Raw genomic sequence first — 18,117 nt, forward strand, 5'->3', positions numbered from 1 at the left:
TTGTATGTTTCTGTCGAATCTGCAGCCTTTTTGAATACGTATCTGAACCTCATTTTTTGATTTTATTTTTTTATAAGGCACATAGAAAGCTTTCACTTCATAATAATAAAATAATGATCTTTTGCGGCCCATTTTGATGGCTTTATCAAAAAATTTTCAAAAAAAAAAATTAAAAATAAGGCAGTGATACTCCAAAGAAGTATCTAACAAAACTGCTCACAAACTTTAGCGATATTGGACGATTTTTAGATATCATTTTCTACGAAAATTCAGGCAAAACGTCAATTTCTTGCAGCGATAGATATTTTTTTTTTTTTGCACATTGTAATTGATCCATCGTTTTTAGTAGCTTTGTACGAATGGTGGTGCCGGTCTTGAGGCGATTGTTTGAATAATTTGAAACAATCAATTGCCGATCCGAACGATGCCTCCAGACAATGTGCTGCCTTTAGGCTATCACAACTCGTAACCATATTTATCACGACAAGCATCGTGTGTCAGCAGATTATGAGCGTCCCCTCATTCTGTTCGAACAACGGCGTACAACTAGAGCGACACGAATGGAAACATGCTCCATTCTTCTATCTAACGACTTCATCTCTCATATCGGTTCAAGTGTTCGAAACGAACAACGCTGTAATTGCACCATAAAGATGGAGATGGAAGCGTTTTTCTCTGCGATTAACTTCTCTCGGGTTCGGCAAACAAAAACATTGCGTCGGCTGCACTTTTTTGTTGTTTTCCTGTTGTTATTGCTCCGAGACATAAATATTGGTTAGATTAATCATCCATTAAACCCAGGCACACAGAACGCATTCATTCCAATGCCAATGGTTGAACATAATGCAAAAAATCCTTTATCCCAGCCCCCGGATCGTATCCCTTTCATGTGCTCTCATGTGCAACTCCATCCCCAGAAAGGGGGCAAAATAAAGCCGCTTCTAAGATCCCGATCAAACAACGTCAACCGACGTCCCGTCAAACACACCGAGTTTGTAATTTGCTGCTCCTTGTTTGTCCCCTAAAAAAACCCCGAAAAGAAAAAGGGTCCTGATGAGAAGAAAGGGATATCCTCCACCATAATGCCACCACTTTCACTCACTCCCGTTGGTGTTGGTGGTGCCGAATTGGTTTATTTGCGCTACTGTAGAGCCATTTGGAGCAAGACACAAACAAGCACGACCGAGGGTAAGCGCCGCACCCGAAAACAATTTCTTGCTCGAACGCCAAATGTCCCCGAAGAAAAAAAGAGTCCTAAGATGTCCTCTGAAATCTCGCCCCCGGGGTCTTAGGTGCTGCTCAACCACCCTGCAGCTACCCTTGCAGGTCGAGTTGAGTTCAACTGGATCGATTAGTGAGCGAATGCGCGCGCAAAAAAAAAAGTGCGGGCTAAAGATTGAAAACTTGTTGTCAAACATCCCGTCGAGGCAGTTTCCCCTTTTTTTCTTCTTCGGCAGCAGCAGCAGCAGCAGCAGAAGAAGAAGTAGAAGGATGCAGCTCAAAACCCTAATTTCGCTTTCTCGATTGTTCAATATTAGCACAACGATCCGGAGGCTCGAGGCAGCTTTTTTGATGGATTTCTTCTGATGCCTTTTCTTTTGAAGCGAATTCCGACAAAAGGGCGAAGAATGTCGGAGGCGGAGTAGTTGGATGATTGAAGGGATTAGCCGTCTCGGCATCACAAGGACGAAACCGTCGTCGTCGTCGTCGTCTTCGGGGATCGTTTTTGGCTGGCGAACTGTGGCAGAACTGTGTTTGAACCCGTTTCGATTGGGACAAAATGGGCCGGGTCAACCGACCGACCGACCGACCGACCGGCAGGACTTGGTCCTGATCCAGGTCCTTGCAGGTCTTGAAGAAGTCGATCGGATCGCTGATCGGTAATTAGGCGACCAAATTATAGGGTTTCCATAGTTCAAGCTCGTCCTCCGCAACGACCAAAGGATCCGAATGGCGACAAGAGAAGCCGAAGATCAAGGATGCCGTTTGCGACACACTCGGTGGATCGGCGGCTCCAAGATATATATATTCGGGGATAAAATGAAAGGGATCTGTGCTGTGCTGTGTGCTGTTCGTATGTCGGTGCTGTGTGTGTGTTTGGGGGTTATCCTTTATCGCCGAAGCGGTCGTTCTAAATGAGAACCATAGAAATAGAAGCAAATAAACAACCTTCACCACGCCATGATTTGATCTTTATCATTGATCCAATTTGGATACAATTATCGGACTCACGGTCCGTGGCATTAGCCAACCGCCAGGACAATCAAACTGTTCAAACAACCCAACTTCTCGCTTTCAGATTCTTGTAACAAACAAAAAAAAAGGTGAGCGATATATTTCACATATTACTTCCGGTGCGGTCAACGGGCGCAAACCCCTTGGATCCTTGGAGAGCGCCATAAATCAACCTGTCCGGCATCGCGTTCCACCCTTTTTTTTTCATTGGTCGACCGACAGCGGAAGTATGTTAAAGGTTCGAGAGTTATGAAAGGATCCCAAATTATAATGTGCCGCAAACCGCACCCGCAAACCCAGAAAGTGCCCTTACGTGCTCCTCGACCGCAGTGCACGAGTTGAAGCCGATGTAGCGGCCCGTTTCTTATCTCCTTTCCAGTCTTTTAATTTCAGATAAGTAGGCTGTATAAATTCCGGCCGACAATCTAGCAACGTGACGGTGGCGTGGCTGGAGTTTTCCCTTCCGTTTTTTTTGGAATCCTTTGAATCCTGCAGGATGTGCGGCTGGGGCTTAGTTACTGCTGGGTTGCTAACCACGATGACTTTTTGGTAGCACGTTCCCCCACGTGGCCCGGATAAGGATATAAAAAAACCCTTTTACGGGGAGCGACCTTACGCCACCTTCGAGACGAGGAAACGGCTGCCAGAAAAAAGAGAAAATGCTGTCAGAACAGAAAGGGTGACAAGTGTAGATAGGGATCTCCTTTGCCTTGGGGATCCCTGGATAAAATTTATTCAGTGGTTAGAACGCTCGAAATGTAATGTCACCCTTTTCTGTTTTTATTGTTGCTGGACCCTTTCTCTGAGCAGTATTCAACCATTTGATGTCTTAGGTAAATGTCACTCAGGTGAAAGGGTAACCACGGCTTTGGTAGATGCAATAGATATCGGGTCCAAGAAATCGATTAACATTGTTTGAATTATTCTATTTCTCGCACGCGTTCCCTTAGTTTAGCTTAAGTGCTTTTCATTCCAAGGCAAGGTGCAAACCAGGAACAGGTTCTGACACTGCTGACGCATTGCCGCAACTGACAAATTCATCGTTCAGTTCGTTTGTTGGAAAGAATGTAGTTATAACGCGCGCACGCTGTCGCAAGTTTCTGGAGCACCATTCGGCGCTAACCACCATAATAATTTGATCCAACATGTTCATCAGCTTCGGCTGGCAATGGCTGGAATGCGTTTGCTGGCCAAAAGACTTTCGCTTTTTTTCCCGGATCCGGAACCGGTGTTTGAAGATATTCATTCTTTGAACGATACTCAGAACGCAAACATTCATTGCTGATTGGAGGATTTATCAAACAACCTCATGGGGCGTCATGGGGCCCAGGATTTACGTAACGCGCTGTGGAGATGTATGGACATGGAGGGCCAGAACCTCCAAAGGGACAAGTGTATAGGCATCAATGGAGCAGCAGTAAAAAAAAAGAGAGAGAGAGAAACAGAAAGCGTACCACGAATCCTTGTGATACAAAAGGTTATTGTCTGTTTCGTCGTCCTCCATGGCATGACTCGAGACACAAGAGCTTTCTGGTTCGTGGAATTGTTCTCCTCACCCCCCTCTCCTCCCCCTGGATAACACTAAAGTAAATCAAATTTCATTTCGACGACAAATCGATCGCCACTCGAGTGTTATTTGCGCTGGAGTGGCCGTGGAGTGTTATCTGTCAAGTGCGCCCACAGCACAGCGCATAAAGTATTCAAAGGCCACCTTTCTCTCTCGCTGTGTCCTCTGGCCAGGTCAAACTGCAAACAGCTAAGCTCAAGCTACGACGACCTCTCCGGCCGCGGCCACTGTGCTGCGAAATACTTAATTCCGCTCATTTCATTGTGCCAACGGCAGCGCTGCAACAAAGCTGCAAATATGGACGGCTGAAGCTACAAGAGCTACCACACACCTCACACTCGCTTTGCTTTATTTGATTTAAGTTTTGCGCGGGACCTTCCTGGTGGAACACACGAGGAACACACGAGGAAGCCACACAACATACCGCGGTGTCTGCTGCGTGCTGTTGTGTCCCTTGCCGTCCAGGTTTTCCTTCATGTTTGTTTATTTGATCGAGGCCACATGGACGCGCGCTCGCGCTCGTAATTTAAAACGAATGTTCCAGGGCAATTAGAACGAGCAAACAGGGACAGGGCTCGGGACAAAGAATCTGGGGGGGGGGGGGGGGGGGACCGCTCCAAACATCATCATGGCACGTGGTAGATCTCCTGCTGCTGCTGCTGCTGCTGCTGCTGCTGCTGCTGGACCGCCAACCGGTCTGTATTTACCTCTCGCCACAAACACTGCAGAAGGTGAGATGCGCTCTGCGCGCTGCAACAGAACACATGAAATGCATCGCGACCATTGGTACCGTTGCAACAACCGACGACGGTGCATCGCGCGCTGCTGTGTGACAGCTGCTTCCTCCCGCTGCGCTGCCCTTGTCCTGTAGTGGTGGTTTTCGCTTTCATCTCAACCTCTCAATCCCGGAGGGCCCCCGCAACGAAAGTGAGGACCGAAAACCTGAAACCATTTGGAACGCGAAATAAAAAAAAAGACTCAAAAAAAAAGACGCTGGAACCACAGACGTCACCACAAATAAGAAGAGAAAAAAAAATTAACGACACGGAATCTCCGTCACTGCCTGCCAGTTAATTGGAAATTAATCACGGCTTCACGGCCAGCGGCCGCTACATCGTTCGCTAGAAACCTCAATTTTGCGCTCACTCCCGGGGAACGGGACCCCAAGGGGGACACAGGAGTAACAGTGGTGGCCCACACACACAACAAACAACAAGGAACCATGGAAAAAAGTGCATCCGGGTGCGCCAAATCAAGCGGGTTTCGTTCGACTCTCCTCAGTCTCCTCGAGGATTCGGATACCGGATTCGAAATGAAATTAATACTTTAACCTTTAAGGCAGCTCGAGGCAGTGTAGAGTCTCTACTGGACTGGTAAGTAATGACTTCCTGGTCCTGGCCCCCTGCTGTGCTGTTTGATTTCCTTGCGTCCTAGACGGAGTTCTTGGTGAACCCGGTTATTACCGTAGGCCACCTTTGCGCTGATGCACCTCGGAGTGTTCGTCCTCGATGGGTTTTTGTTTTGGAATCCTTCCCTCGGATCAGCAGCGCTGTCAGGATAATTATAAGGTATGAAGGAGGTGCGCGCTCTCTCTCTCTAACGATCGGAAAGGTTATGATCAATCACTTTCAGTTTCGGTCCACGAGCGGCTTAATGAAAGAAGCTAATAGCAAAGGCACCACACACCAATTCATTCATTCAAGAAGCCTTCCACAGGCAGGCTGGAGCTAACGCCTGGTACGTTAATACATCGAGGGCCAAGCACCAAGTGTTTCCGGGGCGAAAAAAAAACTGTTTTTCGCACCACGAATAGAGCCCATAAATGGAGCAACAACAACAGGAATCGGGCGTCAATTCGCGACACACTGCGGGAAAAACTCTTTAGTTTTATGATACCCATCCGGCGATGGGGCCTACACCTGGCCATTTCGGGGGGGCCCATTTCATAGCCAGCGCTCCCAAACCCTGTAATTGCTAGTCGTGGCGACGTTGTGCGAAAATGGTCGCCACGAAAAATTGCCAAGTGACGACAGGAACGAGGAACGAGGAACAAGGCCACCGCATTTGCCTGTCGCCTGTTCGCACCCGTCGCAGGATCCACAACAACGCACCGACCCCAAGATAAGGTATAAAGTTTACGATATTGATAAAATTTAACCCGACCTGGTAGTAGTAGTGGTAGTGTGAAGGAACGACCAAGGTTTCTCTCTCTCTCTCTTCCTCTGACTGTGACTCTGGCATTGGCACAATCCGGAATTTATGAATATCGTCCCTCCTCCCCCTCCCGAGGGGTTATCACGCGACAAAGTCGTAAAACCTAAAACCCCCGATCCGAAAGGTACCGAAAGGGAGTTAGTTTGGCTTTCGTTGAGGTTGGTTGGTTGAGTATTTAGTGGTACCGTGGCGGTTAAGGGTTATTTGGTCGGTTAAGGTGCGATGATCCTACCTACAAAAAGGACTCCCCTCCCTCACGGGGTGGGCGGTTATTTACGTGCCCCGAACGAAACGGACGAAAAACGTCGCGCGGAACGTCGGTTGACACAATTTACGGTTACGACGCGCGACGGTGACGGTCTCTTGTCAGTCAAGACCCCCTTTTGTTGGGGGAGCGGAGAGGGCAGTGGTAGAGTGAGCATCATCGTCGCAGGACCTTCACCGACAACTACCGGCCTGTCCGTGTCGTCGGTTGCGCTACTGCTACTGCTGGAACTCAGAACTCCACTTGTAGCAGCGCCCACATCGAACCGATTTCGTGTTGGAATCACCCAAGAAAAAAAGGAAAGAAAGAAGGTGGAAGAAACATCCATTTGGCTGCCGGCCCGCCATTTCTCTGGGGTGCTCCCTAGAGGGCCAAGTAGAGGAGTTTGAGATAAGATGGGGCGTAATTACCATGTAATGGCGTCAATTAAATGCCGAAACCGGTCGGCGCACGCGGGCGGACTCCATATCCATGAATCTTCGGAACCCTCGGATGTTATCCGGCAATCGGCTCCCAGCTCGGGAGGGGGGTTAGTCAAATTTAGCTAGCATTCCCAAAAAAAAGGAGGTAGAATCGTCCTCCCACACCCCGTTGAGCGGGGTTTTAGTGACACTTTGACACGGCACCGCGAACGTAAATAGCAGCCATTCGTTGCCATGGTGCAGCGTAGTGTCGAATGTCATGTTAGCGACGACGATGGCGACTAGGATGACGACGTGCAAAGTGACGATTCGCATGAAACCCAAAATGATTGCCTTCTTGTCGGTGAAGGGGGAGCAGCGCAAACCCGTCCATCAGTAAAGAGGTGCCGAGTAGTCATTGTCGTTGTCGTAGAAATGCAGTTGCCTATCGCAAAGGCAGCGCGTATCGGATCCGATCAACGTCCGAAACGTTAAACATTTCACCTGTCACAACACGCAACCAACCAACAAGGTCTGATGCTCTGACAGTGCCATAACTCATCGCGCGCATCGCGAGTCGCGCCTCGGAGCAAAGTAATGTTTTGCTTATCCGGCGACCATTTTGCAACCAACCGGGAGTAGCAGCAGCAACAGCAACAGAACGCTGTGTCAGCTGTCACAAAAGGTCGCATCGCGTGGAACATCCGAGTGGAATTTAAGCGATTCATTCCGCAACACACACACACACCGCAGCAGTAGCAGCAACTAAAGGGTATGTCTGTCGTCTGTCATCGCGCACGCTCTGGTTAGCGGCTTTCAACGATCGTTTAAGCGTCCGCCATCATCGCACCGTCGAACTCTTTCGCGCTCGACGTTGAGAAATGTGTTTCATTTATCTGCCTTGAAGCACCACAGCATCCTCCAACAGGTTAATGGTCTCGAATAGTGAGAGAGAGAGAGCAAGATGCACAAATCTAAGAAGAATCTCGCTTTCAAGACGCTGGGTCCAAGAGGCAGAAAAAGGATTGGCTCCACCTCTTTGAGCGTTAACGGGCGTTAACCAATCCGGGTATCCGGGAGTCTGCCGGGAGCGTGAATCGGTTAAGAGCCGACGCGACGACGCCATTCGCTCACGGACGTAGAGATCGACGCCAAACACCAACACCTCGATCGGCGATTCTGTCGTTTGGTCGATTCTCTGTGACGGCGACGTTGTTTCGTGGCACGCGCACTCTAATAGGGGCTTCTTTTTTTAGCCAACACTACCCCCCGCGACATGCACCCCATCGCCTCAGGAGACGTCATCGACAACAACAGCAGCAGCACGCGCACCGCCACGGTCATAAACTTCCGCGTTCACCGGTTTGTTGGGGGATATTAAAAAGCGGTCCTCCGTCTGGTCTGGTCTGGTGTTCGGAGGTGTGCTTAAAGGGCTGCTTTGCGAGGGTGCAACACGGTCCTGCATGTCGCGAGATGTCATTTCAATAATGCACACACCGCCGGGTTGGTTTCCTTGGTGCACTTTTTAGCTACTCGGTGGAGTTGACTGGAGCTAACGGTTTCCCCGCCAACGGTTGTGTGGCTTAAAAATAGTCCAAACTCCTCACCAAAAACCTCTGGGGGGCTGGGGTTAATGGAACACGGCGACAGAGACCAACCAACCCTCGCCAAGGGGATGCCAAGGAGTTCTTGGTGCGTTTTTGTGTTTTAAAAAGGAAAAACCTGTACCGCTTGCGCTTGGCCGACAGTGCATCGGAATATGGTGATGATCATGATGATGCAGCCATGGCCCGGGTGAACGACTCCCACCATGGTCTCCTTTTTCTTCCTCTCCTCCTTCCCTTTGTGATGATGTGTTGGATGAAATGAAACACCGCGACTACTGCTGAAGTCTCCCCGTTTAGGTGTTGGTCTTCGAATGCCATCAGCAGGAACCCGTGAAGGGGAGGGGGAAGGGAGAAGCGACATACAAAACATAAGAACACCACCCCATCGCTTGACTACTACACTATAGGGACCTCTTGTCTTTTCTCCTCCTCGCTGTAGCCGGTCTCTTGACAAAATAACTGGCAACTGGCGACCGGTTACTGCTCGTGACACGCACTAGAAGCATTCCCACCTCCCCATTGGCACTCCACACACACGCACACGTACGCGAGGAGTGCGAGCATAAAAAATGGCCTTTTATGCCGATATTATGTAAATACGGTGCTCCATATATTATTTACAGAAGGGCCGTCGACGACGACGACGACGACGAATTGAAATGGAATCCGAGTGTCTCTACCGGGTCCCCCCCACCCACTCAAGAGCGGCCAAAAAAGAGGAGCTCGAAGGGAGAAGAGCATTCCGATTCGATGTTCACCCTCGCGCTGCACCCGCTGGTATGCAGCATACCCGTCGTGTGGCCGTAGCAAGCGTTGGCCAAGGAGGCCATGATGGTCATCTCGCAGTCCGCGTGCTTCCGAAAGGTTCGGTTACCGTGGAATGTACCCGGAGGAGGGGATCCGCTTGGTATGCAATAGGCGCGATGGCGGTTAATTTGTAACTATTACGAGCAGCACAATGATCGTCCCGAATAATCGCGTAATGATGCAGATGATGATCATCAGCGGCATCGTCGTCGTCGCGGTCGTCGTGGTCGTGATCGGCCAATCATGTGTGTATTTTTCTTCCTAATTAATCTCTTGTAACCCGTCGGTTGACGGTGACTTAAGGGAGGTTTAAGCTATTGATTGTTTATTATTAACATTTACTTTCTTCATCTATATTTTTTTTTTCTAAATGCTGATCCTTTCAAGAGTATTGTGTGAAATGTTTGGATCACTGCAAGCAAAACTGACAATGAATTTGATGTGCATCTCGATACTTTGAAGCGGATTACTGGAACGAAATCGATTTGAAATTTTGAACACTTAATCTATACATTAATTGTCAGGTAGTCCCGTTTAGTTTTCTTAAAAATTGTTGATTGTTGTGGCAAAATCGCTGAGGCAAAATGGTAAAAAGCATAATGATTTTAACTTCAGAAAGCTTCTAATAATCGAAAAAATGAAAATGAAACAAAAAATCGACGGAGCTACCTGGATAAACTTATAATCTAACAAAAGAATACTGATTTGTATTTTTCTGATGACCCGGCACGTGGCTACGATGGGCACTGCAAAATGTACATTTTTACAAACTTGCCTTTTTAGATTGGATGCCATGAACGTAGTTTTGAATAAATCTTCCCCAAAATAAAGCCAAATATTCTTGAATAGTTGTAGTTGAATATGACATTATTTTGAAAACATAAAGTTGGATAGTTTCTTCACTAAAAATCGTCAAAAATGAGCCTTGTTTTAACCTGAAATAACCAAAGCCCCCCCTTAAAAAAGAATATTGATTTGTATTACCAATAATGCAGCAGAAAATTAACTGTACTAGAAAGCATGGACACCGAAAAAATGTATTTTTACTGACCCGCTTTTTTAGATTGGATGCCATGAACGTAGTTCATAAATCAATAAATTTTCCTCAAAACATAATCAAACATTCTTGAAAAGAGGTAGTTTAATATATAATTTAGGTAAAAAACAATCAAATTCTAAAAATTGAGACTGTTTTAGCCTCGAATTGACCTTAGCTTCCCCTTAAGAATAAAATGGAGGACTAAGCGAATGCATTCCAAGTGAATCTTGAATTCAATGTCTTAGTGCGAGTTGCTACCTCCGTGCCATCGATTGCCGCTTATCCTCCGTACCTCTGGATCCTAGTTTTCCCAACAATTTTCACCTCGAATCACTGTGCTAGGCCAGTGAACTGCATGCATTGCCGAGGAAAAAATGGTCTCCTTCCTCTGGCACTCCTGGTGGGATCGAGCTACTTGGAGATCATAAAACAATCAGAGCATCGTGTCAGTGCTCGCTCGAGGCCAACGAGGCTTATGCTTATCCGTTTTACGCATAGAACACCTCCGTGCAAATGACTTCTCTCTCGACATCTAACCTCGACCAACGTTTACGTCACACCCTACCACCACCAGTGCAGTGCAGTGCATCATATTTGCAAATTGACCAGCATTCGGTCATCGGTGTTCCTCTTCTTTTTATGACGACGCGCACCGTGATACGGTGGCCCGATTTTACGCCCGACGCATTCCAGTCCAAGGACAGACAGGATCCCTTTGGTCTGGGACTTGGAACATGGGACTTGGATGCAACGGACTGTTGGGATCGTAAAAAACGGTAACATAATTTGCGCCTCATGCTAATTGTCATCCTCTGTGCGATGTTTTCCGTGTGTTTTTTTTTCTTTCTGGCTCACTCCGATCAATGCCATCGTCGTCGTCGTCGTCGATCCCGTTACATTATTGGCGTATGGTGACCCTGGAAGGTTGCCATCACTTTCACCGACATCCTGCTGGTGGTCGGGGTGTCGGGGCTTGCCAAAATGGTTTTATTTGCATCCCGGGCATGTATGTGAGTCCGGGTGAGTCCCGGGCACCGCTCCAGTTTGGTAGTTTAGTCCTTCGGTCCTTCGGGTGCGTACCTCTCTCGCGTGCAGTCGTTTGAAGTTGCAGCCCGCGTCTGCAAGGGGTCTGGTGTGCGTTACCTGCCGGTTGCCCGATGCCCTTTTGCCACCCGCAATCCATGTGCGCGCGCGGCCAGGTCCTTCATTGAACCTCTCGGGAGTAAAGGAGGTAATGCGCGCACACACACACACAGCTTTATGACCAACCGAACCGAAACCAGGCAAGCAGGGCGCAATAAATTATGCTAAAAATCTGTTTGTTTTTTGCCATTTTTTTTACAATACTCGGCATATCTTGACACTCATAAAAATCATCCTCAAAAACCGACCGTCTTCTCCGACAGAGAATGTCTGGTAGGCGGCGCCATTTACGCCGGGTGCACCGCTCGCCATCATCCACAAACACACACACACAGCGACCAGGCCCGGCATGTTTTTTATGCTCCTCTCACCGGTCGGGATTGTAAAAAAACAAAAGTTGACGTTATGGCAAAAAAGTCGATGATAAAAAATGGCTTCTCGTTGTTTTGTGTGTGTTTTTTTAACGGTGACCGACGTCATCACGCTCCGTTTGTCGTGTGCCACGCCGGCCTAAAGGGGTAACCCTTTCACCGGGGGTGCAATAAAGAAGGGATGACAGGGATGGTTCGGTAAAAAAAAGCCATCCAGCGTCAACCACGACGACGACAGTAAAAAACTAAACAACCGAGAAAAACGACCGGGAATGGAGGATCTCCCCCTTCTTTAGCTTCTGGTTTTTTTATGCCGTGAACGGGGTACAGAGAAGATATGGGTTTTTACGACGATGAGAATGAGGAGGAGCAAAGGTAAGCAGAGCAAAGCAGAGTCATCGTCGTGGAAATAAAGGGGTGACAGTAGAAACGCCGCGAGAAAGGGAAAGAACCGCACCGAGCCTCGTCTTGCGCAATATGGGATGGGCTTACCGTTGTTTGATGCTGCTGTAGGTTTATTTAGAATCGAAAATGGCCGCCACCGGGCGGTAAATTCTTATGCGATCGCATAAAGGGGTGCCAAAAAGGGGTTAATTGCATCCCCCTGACAATCATTATCTCTCAACAAAGAGAGTGTTAAACGCTCCATTTGAAACCATAATTTCTTCGCTCATCGATCCGAGGTATCCGACAGAGTTTATGCCACTTGAACAGACAAACACATACTCACCACTCAACATCTATTATTACAACCCTTTTCAAACCCTATTTGGGGATGCCATTTAAGGGAAGGAATAGGGTTTTCCCGATCAAACGAATCATTTGTTTCCAATCAAACCACTTGAAAAGGGGCTACTCGAGGCACGGGGACACGGGACATGTGTGTAACGGGGGTGCCCACTTTGTGGCCACTTATGCTGCTTATGCTATGCGGAGCAACAAACAACTGCACCACGGCACCAAACAACAAACAACTGCCCTTCATCGGTCCTTCGGAACGGGTTGCTATGGTAGCCGTACCGTGTTACCAGGCGGCCGCCAGGACCTACTTAAACCCCTTATCCGTCAACTGTCAAACAAGCGCGAGAAGGGTTGAAGCAGTTTTGAGGTCGTGCATGAGTGGCGGCGGTCACATTTCGGGAACGGGGTAACACTGGACACGCAAAAAGGTCACCCACGCGAACCTCAAAGGTCCCGAGGAGCAGAACAGAAAGAGTATGCATGTGTGTGTGTGTTTGTGTCCTTGATGCGTGTCCGTCGTTGTCGTCGTCGCAAGCAAACGATTGCCTTTGCAGCCAATTAGTGGCGCCACTGGAAATTGATCCTTCGCAGTGCGTAGTGCCAGAGGAATCGATTAATCATCCGCCAGACCATACGTCAGTCCATACGTCGTCCATCCATCGGACCGAACTCGGGGGTTGAAAGCTTCCGGGCGCTCATTAGGACATGTCACAATCTGGTGGTGGTGTCGGTGCCGTGGTCCTTCGCTTGCTTGCTCTCGGCAGATGCGTTGGATTGCGGACCAGACGCTTGCGATCGACCTGCGTTCTGTGCTGTACTGTGGCTCCGGCTTAATCGTATTTGCATAAGCTACACACATACGCACACACACACACACACGGATATGAGTGCCGCAGCATACTCGGTTGACGCATAATCTAGCTACTGCTTCGTTGTTTCGCTGCCAAAGAAGTTGAAGAGGACATTTGTTATCCCATTTTCGGCCGTACGAGGCCGACGGATCTAACGAGCAGAAGGAGCGTCGAGGCTTCTTCTGGCCCCAGGATCACGTATCCTGCGGAGAGTAATTTGATGATAATAATGTTGCTACTCACCCCGAACTCCCCAACTAGCCCCAAACCCCGTGGATAGTGCATAATAAATATTGTCATTTCGGACGGCGGACAGCGGGAACAGCAAAACCATTTACAACGACACCGATACGGTGACCACCCCCCCCCCCCTCCCCTCCCTTTCCTCATACTTGCTTGGTCAGGAACGGATGGTGACATCCGATTACGATTTGCTCCATTTTTTTTGTTTTGCTCGTATCGCAAACGCTTGATAGGCAATTACATACCCATCTCAGGGGGAGGGAAGACAGGGAGAGTTCCTCCACTTCAGGTTCTCGAGAAGAGGTATTCATCTTTTGGAGCGGCGCATTGCGTCGATGGCTGTGTGGACAGGGCAAGCATTTAACAGTTTCGTTCTCTCTCTTTCTGGTTTAGATGGAGGAAAACTTCGCTCCTTAAAGTGTCAAAGCAGGATATGAAACTGCCACTTCCTGGCAGCAGGGAGCAAGCAGCGACTACGTACTCCTTCTTCCAGGTCATACTTCCGGATGGCAGAGGTCCGTCTAACCACCCTCTGCTCTCGCAGTCGGAAAAACTTATAGGCGCTCATCCATCGTATAAGCCTATATTTAGTTTAGTGTACCCACCGTTCCCTCTTCGCTGCTAGTTTGGTTTACTTTTTTGTTTTTTTTTTGTTTTTGCTCGACTCCCTCCCCTGCAGGTCTCTCTTCAACAACTATTCTTCTTCTTCGCGCCCCGTAACCAAGACACTCGAGATTATTTTTAAGGTTATAAATCATGACTTTTTTCCTCGGTTCTCGGTTCTCGGTGCGTCGTCGTCGTCGTCGTTGTCTGGCGTAGAAGAAGATGCTCCGATGGACTGGTTTTCGGTTCGGTTCGGTTTGGTCGGCGTGGTTGCGTTGCACGATGGTCCGATTGCGAGCTGCGATGAAGGGAACACATTTATCTTGCCAGGCCGCCACCAGCAGGAGGAGGAACATGGAGGAACACACCCCCGATCGCAGTGCTGTTCGATAGGACCCGTCAAGGGGGATATCCTTTTTTTGTTGAGGTTCAGGACATGCGGCAGGATTTTCCCCTCGACGAAGATGAGCTCTGCAACCGAGTTTACGTTAGCAGCAGCGTTAGAGGAGAGTTTTGTCAAATTAACTGGCCCCCGCCGGTTATTTTCGGTTACTTTCATCTTCGCGCTTCATGATCCCGGAACTGGGCGGACTCTCGTGAGTCGTTTGTTTTCTTGTTTTAATTAAAACACGCACCACGCACTTTGCAACTGCGACGAGGTGCGCGAGGAAGACCATCTATCGATCCAACTATTCTTTAACCGGAACCGGATTGTACCAAGAATCCTTGGGAAAAAGTCCTCGCCGACTCAACGAATGGCAGATTGATCCATTTATCCTCCGCTCGGGCCCCTGTGGATGACGTTAAAAAATCACATTCTGGCCTGGGCCGGGGGGATGGGGACGGGGATATCTAAACGACTTCATCATCTCGATACCAAACACTCTCGCTCTTTCGCTCCCCGAGGTAATGGCGGTTTGTGGTGGTCATCGTCAGGAAGAGGCGGCACACAAAACAAAAAAAAAAACAGCCGGATCCGAATCGATTCGGTTCGACGTACGTACGGACGTGTGCGTCCGGCTCTAGATTAGTGAAAGTGACAACACTTTAGTCCAACCCTCGCCGAGAGCTCGTTAGGTTTTCGGCGCTGGAAAGCTGAAAAGAAGAAAAAACAACTCCTTTCTACCGCTGCGATGGTGGTGGTGGTGGTGATGATGTTGTCTTGCTGTCAGTCGGTTGGTTGGTTGGTTGGTTCACACTTTAGCCTCCAGTTTAGCATCGAGAAACACTCGACTCGTGGTTTGATAAATGGGATCATCGTCACCACCAAGCGTTACTTGATGATACGGAGTATAGGAGCAAAGAGGTTGAGGACCAGGAGCAGGAGCATCATCAGAGGAAGTGGGGGAAAAAAAACTCTTGAAAAGTAAAGAAAAACTGGACGGTAGGCCGACGGATACGGTGACACATTTCACTGCCAAATGGTTGTCGTCGTTCCGAGCGCTCCACATATGCGACGACGACGATGATGATGATGATGATGATAATCGGACGCTCGATTCGCAACCGCTGCCGGTTCAGGTCTGTTGCCGCTTCTGCTCCACGTGGCATACTTTTTCGGGAGCCTTTTTTTTGTTTGCTGTAGTTCTGGTCGTTGTCGTTGTTGCTGTTGTTGATGTTGGCGAAAGACGTTCCGGGGATACCCTTTTGAAGAAGCCGTTCCAGTCGGCCGGCTCCCTCCCTCCCCCCCTGGTGTCTCGTGTCTCGCGACAGGAAGCCACGGTACACTGATTGCGCCACAAAACAATGGCCGACGAGCTTCGTCGACGACGAGAAGACCCCGCAATGCAGCTCGCGAAGGTGTGCAACCACCTCGATGCGGGTTCACCTTCAACTGTTGTTCGCTTAATCCTTTGGCTGAGTCGTCGTCGTCGGGCTTTCTGTGGCTTCCGAAGCCGAAGCCTTTGCGCCGTGAGGTGACAATACCGACCGACAGCTACGGTGGCTAATCGGCTTTTCGGTGTCGGCGTACGGTAGGCTCACAGAGAGGACATTGTGGTCGTCGTGGTAGTCGTTGGCGGCAGCTTACTCCTTCGGTGCCCAGACATTGAAACCCTTCAACCGAAACCCCTCCTCGTCCCAAGGCCGCCAATGCACACGAGCGTGTGTGTGTGTGTGTGCGAGAGAGGCAACGGCCTTCCGAACGGATAATGCCCGATTCCGGCACACGATGCGTCCTCCACCGTCCACCGGTGGTACCAATGTGCTAGGTAGGAGTGAGTTTCAAAGCCTGGACTCTCCTACTCCTCCTCCCGCTAACGTTGAACCCGAATTCCCCAACTCCAAACTGCAAAAGAGCTTAACCACCTTACGGCGGCCGCCACTGTCTGCGACCGGAGCGGTGGTAAGGGAGATCTATTTGTTTAGAAAATTGCAACGAAAACAGTTCACTTTTCACACTTTATCCCCCGGGGCCCATACGTGTGTATCTGTCGGGAACGTAAGCACAGCTTATCCCACCCTTGCACGGTATGTAGAAGATATCGCCAACGGATTCCAGCACACCGAAGAGCCGCGTTCGGCACCAAATCAAAGGTGTGAGATATCACACCAGAAAAGTAGACAGTGTGCCCACACACCACTGGCAGCGGTAACCTGGCGGTTTGCTTAAGATATCGATCTTCGTCTTAGCCGTTGCTGAAGGTTCGGTTCGGTTCGGTTTGGATCAGCATTTTGCTTTTTTTTTTCCTCCCCCATTTTTTGTCCCAGATCCCGTCCCGGGGGTCTTTCATGTGCAGCCGACTGAAAACGGACACGCCAAACCTGTCCACCGGAGGACCGCATTTTGCATAAGCACCAGCACCGCATTGAACTGACCCCGACCCCGAACAATCGTTTTTTTTTTCGAGGAGTTTCTCTTCCACGAAAATGAATATATTCCAAAATCGCCAACCATGCGTAACGGGTTTCCAGTGACCGCGTCGCATCGGTGTCCATACCGGCCAAGGGATGTGTTTTCCTTCGCAGCAACGCCACGGATTGGTTTCTGTGCATGTTTTTTTCTCCTGTTGTTGTCGATGCTTTCGGTTGTATTCGTTTGGATGTTGTCCTTATTTTTAGGTTCTTCCAAATGGAACCTCGGAACCAGCAGCTCACTCCTGCGGGAGTCCCAAGGAATTCCACACACACACACACACACGCACACACACACCAAGTGGCACCAAATAATAGGCACCAAGTGGCTGCCGGTACGCGTTCCCGTTAGCCGTTATATTGGCCCGTTGGTGAGACGCGCACCATAAGGCGTGGAAAGACTCGGCGCGAGAAAGGATACGATCCTAGGCACGCTGCCTGAGCCGCCTCCAGAGGTCAGCCGAAAAGGTCGCGACGCGTAACTGGAGAGGCCGGCTTCCGCTGAGCGTCGACGCGACACCACTCGCGGTGCCTTGCCTGCGGATCTCGGCCGCGACGCGGGACCTTCTTCCTTTTTTAAGCCCTTTTCCGCCTTGAAGCTGCTGCCGTTGGTCGTCCTGTCGAGGACGCGCTTCTTTGTCGGTTGAGGAGTTTTTTTTTCTCCACTACTTCTCGTGCACCTCCTTCTCGACATCTCGGAGCGCACGACAACTATGTGCACAGCGCGAGGAATGTGACTAATCTTTTCACAACCAACCCAATATCAGCCATTTATCCGGATGTCGCGGTCCTTAGGGGGTCGCTGCCGCCGTCGCCGCCGCTGCCGTGGTTCGGCTTTTTTCTGTTGTTGTTGTTGTTTTGTTCCTTTTTGTTCCGTTGTGTTGCTGTTGCCAACAACACGTTTCTCGACACTTTTCACTGGTACCGCGCTTCACTCCTCGGGGACCAATTTCGAGGCTGATTATGGTCGGCAACACTTCCGGCACAGCAGTTGGTAAGGAGCAGCAGGTTCCGGCAGGTCCATTTTTTTGCCGACGTTTTCCGGGTGCGCGGTTATCACGGTAACCATATGCAAATGCTAGCGAGGGCGACGGCGATGGCGGTTGCAGCATGCATGACATCCTTTTTCCGGAATAGAGAAGGCACCACCAGTGAAGGCATTTTAATTGTTTCGTCT

Source organism: Anopheles darlingi, chromosome 3, assembly GCF_943734745.1.
Source record: "Anopheles darlingi chromosome 3, idAnoDarlMG_H_01, whole genome shotgun sequence".
In the NCBI taxonomy this organism is placed as follows: domain Eukaryota; kingdom Metazoa; phylum Arthropoda; class Insecta; order Diptera; family Culicidae; genus Anopheles; species Anopheles darlingi.